The sequence below is a fragment of the Phascolarctos cinereus genome, unplaced genomic scaffold (genome assembly GCF_003287225.1).
Source record: "Phascolarctos cinereus isolate Bilbo 61053 unplaced genomic scaffold, phaCin_HiC Scaffold_62;HRSCAF=593, whole genome shotgun sequence".
NCBI lineage: Eukaryota > Metazoa > Chordata > Mammalia > Diprotodontia > Phascolarctidae > Phascolarctos > Phascolarctos cinereus.
Window position 1 is genome coordinate 23,514 of NW_027555991.1, and position 5,367 is coordinate 28,880.

General features: G+C 31.6%; 1 pseudogene; it reads right to left on the minus strand.

Moving 5' to 3' along the window:
• Positions 1-4,406: 4,406 nt before the first annotated feature.
• LOC110204031 (perilipin-5-like) lies at positions 4,407-5,145 on the minus strand (annotated as a pseudogene).
• Between the last annotated feature and the right edge of the window lie 222 nt (positions 5,146-5,367).

The following is a 5,367-nucleotide window of genomic DNA, read 5'->3' on the forward strand; positions in this document are numbered from 1 at the left end:
TCTTTTCTTTTCTTTCTTTTTAAATTTGTATTAATTTCCTTCTTAGGTCTGCAACATTGGAGACATATGAACAAAATTTAGAAATGTATTAACTTCAGAGTATAACCAACTTATGTTGATATTAGTGAACCATAGCCATTCCCTGAGGTAAGAATTTCAGTGGTGCACCAAGAACAAATGTTACATCAGAATCAACACTTTTCATAAGAGAAAAATATTTTCCATGAGAAATTAAAACTTTTACAAGAACAAACTCTTCTACTCACAGATATTTGAATTAGGGTGTTTTGTTTTATAGTCACTGTCAGCTTAATATATAAAAGCAACCTCCCCACTATACATATACATATATATGTATATATATGTGTGTGTGTGTGTGTGTGTGTGTGTGGGTGGGTGGGTGTGCATGCGTGTGTGTGTGTGTGTATGCACACATCTTTGAGGTGTATATATATATATATATGTATATATGTATGCATATATATGTATATATGTATATATATGTATATATGAGATATATGTGAGGTATATATGTGTATATATATATATACGTATATATATATATATATATATATATATATATATACGTATATATATATGTATATATATATATATATATATACGTATATATATATATACACACACACATATATTTTGCATATATGCACACATATATAGAAATACATTCCTGCTCAATGGCTTCTTCCAGCCAGTATTGTTTTAGTTAACTTACATACATCCCCTCATCAGGGAATGTTATCAGAAATAGTAGTGAACCAAATTTAGGTAATAGTGAACAGGCCAATGAAGGCCCAGTCCTAAGACTGTGCAAAACACCCATGTCAATGTTTGATAATTTTGCTTCTGAAAGTGTGATTATTTAAAATTAAGTAGATGAGCTGTCAACATCAAATCATGTGCAGATATTCCAGAGCTGTTTACTGTGTGATGAAGAAAAAACTTTTTTACTTGGTTTCCAAAGCTGGACTGATCACTGCTCACTCTACGAAATAAATTAAATGGACAAATTAAATTATTTTTTTTCATCATACTGGCTACAAAGTATAAAGAATTAATTACCGAATTCCTGAGAACTCTGGTACCCTTTCCCTCTACCAGTCTGGCTAGGGTGTTCATGGTCTACTATGAAAGCCTACATTGAAGCTTGGACTAAACCCTTTGTGTATCTTCTTTCTTTTATAAAGAGGTGAGAGATCTTAAAATATCAGATGTTGGTTAAGCTGTCAATTATTTAAACAGTGTTCTAAGATCACAAATTACATACAAGTTATTGAACAGACCCATTGTAGTTAGTTCCAAATTAAGAATTCTTTATAGGTCTAAAAATTACCGTTATATGTCATAAATAAAAAGTCACTGCACTGCCAACCTCAAAGGGCCACTATGAGGCTAAGTATACATAAGGGCCTGATGAAATACATGCCATATATTAAGCCCTATACCAATGTCAGTTATTATTATGTATGTCTACATAACATTATAAGTTACAGACTAGGGTTTGTCTCATCTTCTTATAAAGATTGTCATCTCTGAAGGAGGGAAAGATAATGTGATAAAATTATCTTGACTTCAAGAAAACTAACAGTGCTCTGAAACTAGAATACATTTAATGATGGATTGGTCAATAAACTAAACTTACTGATTTATATCTATTCTATCCACTTTCACCCATTTTGACCCATTTGTGAACCAATTAAATTCTGCATTGTCCTCCTCTCTTCAGTCCCTAGCACCTTATGCTAATTATGCCCAGTCAATCCTCAGCCTTTGATCACTCACAATGTCCACTTCCTTAATTCTTATAATTGTCCAAATATTCTGACTGGGATCACTACAAATGTATGTTGAACAATCTCAACTGGGCCATCACTGATGCAAGGCAGTACTATGAGACATCAATTATCAACTCAATACCACACTCTCTAAAGTGGCTCTTTTTTTTATTAATTTATTTTGAATTATCGACAATCACTTCCATATGCTTTTGAGTTTTAAATTTTTCTCCCCCTCCCTCTCCACCTCCCTTCCCAAGATGGTGCACAATATGGGGCTATACATTTATATTCCTATTAAACATATTTTCACATTAGTGATGCTATAAGAATTAGAACCAATAGGAGGAACCACCAGAAATAGGAAACAAAACAAAACAGAAGAAAAAAAATAGCAAATAGTATGCTTCGATATGCATTCAAATTCCATAGTTCTACTTTCTTTGAGGCATTTGAAGACATCTTTTCGATGCTTGTATTGCTGAGAAGAGTTAAGCTTATCAATATTAGTCATTGCACAAAATGGCTGTTATTGCATACAACATTCTCCTGGTTCTGCTTACTTCACTCAGCATCAGACCATACAAGTCCTTCCAGGTTTTTCTAAAGTCAGCTTGTTCATCATTTCTCATAACACAATAGTATTCCATTACATTCATATACCACAACTTCTTCAGCCATTCCCCAATTGATGTACATGCTATCACTTTTCCATTCTTTGCCACCATAAAAAGAGCTACTATAAATGTTGTTGTATATGTGGGTCCTTTTCCCATTTGTATGATCTCTCTGCAATATAGCCCTAAAAGTGTTATTGCTGGGTCACTGAGTATGCACATTTTTGTAGCCCTTTGGGCATAGTTGCAAATTGCTTTAGAAAATGGTTGGATCATTTGACAACTCCACCAACAATGAGTTAGTGTTCCAATTTTCCCACATATTCTTCAACATTTATCATTTTCCTCTTTTGTCTTATTGGCCAATCTGATGGGAATGATGTGGTACCTCAGAGTTGTTTTGATTTGCATTTCTCTGATCAATAGTGATTTAGAGCATTTTTTCATATGACTATACATGGCATTAATTTCTTCATCTGAGAACTGCCTGTTCATATCCTTTGGCCATTTATTCAATTGGGGAATGACTTATATTTTTATAAACTTGATTTAATTCTTTATATTATATTATATTATATTATATTATATTATATTATATTATATTATATTATATTATATTATATTATATTATATTATATTATATTATATTATATTATATTATATTATATTATATTATATTATAATATATTTTATATATATATATACCTTATCTTACTGGAAATGCTTCTAGCTTGCTGAAGGTTTTAGATAGATGATATTTATTATTTTAGGGAAGACTCATTTTATTCCTATGCTCTCTAGTATTTTTAATAGGCATGGATGTTGTATTTTGTCAAAAGCTTTTCCTGCATCTATTGAGATGATCATGTGGTTTCTGTTAGTTTCGGTGTTGATATGATCAATTATGCTAATAGTTTTCCTAATATTGAACCAGCCCTGTATTGCTGGTATAAATCCTACCTGGTCATAGTGTATCATCCTTGTGATAAGTTTCTGTAATCTATTTGCTAATATTTTATTTCAATTTTTTGCATTTATATTTATTAGAGAAATTGTTCTATCACTTTATTTCTCTGTTCTGTCTATTCCCTGTTAAGGTATCAACACCATATTTATATCATAAGAATAATTTGTTAACAAGACTCCACATATTATAGTCTTCATAATATTGGACTTAATTGTTCTTTAAATGTTTGATAGAATCATTTCTAAATCCATCTGTCTGTGGAAATTTTTTTCCTATGGAGTTCATCAATGGCTTGTTCAATTTCTTTTTCTAAGATGGGGTTAATCAAGTATTTTACTTCCTCTTCTGTTAATCTGGGCAATTTATATTTTTGGGAATATATATCCATTTCACTAAGATTGTCAATTTTATTGCCATACAGTTGGACAAAATAGTTCCTAATTATTGTTTTAATTTCCTGTTCTTTGGTGGTGGATTCACCCTTTCCATTCTTGATACTAGTAATTTGGTTTTCTTCTCTTCTTTTTTAATTAAATTAACCAAAAATTTATCTATTTTATTTTTTTTTTATAAAACCAGCTCAGTTTTATTTATTAGTTCAATAGTTTTCTTAATTTCAATTTTATCAATTTTTCCTTTGGTTTTCAATATTTCTAACTTGGTGTTTAATTGAGGATTTTTAATTTGTTAACTTGTTTTTTTAATTTTTTAATTTGTTAATTTAATTAGTTTTTTTTTAGTTGAATGCCCAATTCATTGATCTCCTCTTTTTCTATGTTATTTATGTAAGCATTTGGAGTTATAAAACATCCCCTAAGAACTGCATTCACTGCATCCCATAAGCTTTGATATGTTGTTTCCTTATTGTCATTGTCTTGAATGAAGTTATTTATTGTTTCTATGATTTGTTGTTTGATCCAATCTTTTTTTTTTTAGGATTAGATTATTTAGTTTCCTATTATTTTTCCACATCACAATTCAAGATGTTTTTTTTTTTCTTTAGAGAGTGCCATACCTGTTAAGGGATATTCAGTGGGGAAAAGTGGTTCTACACTCTAACCCCAAAGGAATACTATCCTCTAAGAAACAAAACAATTCTTCTACACTTCCCTGGGCTTGGGTCAGCTTAAACTGGTTCTGGGTCAGATGATGCTTGTCTAGATCTTCAAAACCATTAGTTAGGAAAAAGGTGGTATGAAGCTCCTGCATGTCATTACAGGCCTCTTGGAACTTGTCTTGTAGGCTGCTTGGGAGACCTTGGACTATAGACATGATGTCCATGAAGGCTGACTGTAATTTCTGGGTAATTGTATTGCACATGTCCAGAGTCCGAATTTCCAGGAGCAATTCAATTGCTTCATAGAGTTGGTACAAGAGTTTTCTGATGTTGTTCTTGGCACCTCTGATATTTTCCACTGCATGCTTATATGTTTGGGGCTGGAAGTTGCTTGGCAGAGAACCTAGTGATGTGAAATAAGCCTTCTTCTCTTGAAGATTTGTTTCTAAAATAATCTCCATCTTCCACTGATGATTCTTGGATATTAACAATGTCCTGTGAAATTGGGAGGTATTTATCCATAGCCACTTTTCATTTTTCTAGTGTTTGTTTCTCCTCTTGGATTTCAGACAAGATTTTCTCTTCAGACTCAGATGTTGTGGAAACAGCAGTGATATTTGTGGCATCTTCCTTTATGGAGTCACTACTACTGGCATTCATTAATGAATCAGTTTCTTTTGATGGTTGTGATTTGTCAAATATGTCTTTCATTGGCCCTTTATTAGATATAATTTTTATTGCATCATGATCTGAAATCGGATGCATTTGATATTTCTGCCTTTCTGCATTGAATTGTGAGGTTTTTATACCTTAATACATGGTCAATTTTTGTGTGTGTGACATGTACCATGTGAAAAGAAAAAGTATATTCCTTTCTATACCCATTCAATTTTCTACAGAGGTTTATCATACCTAACTTTTCTAATATTCTAT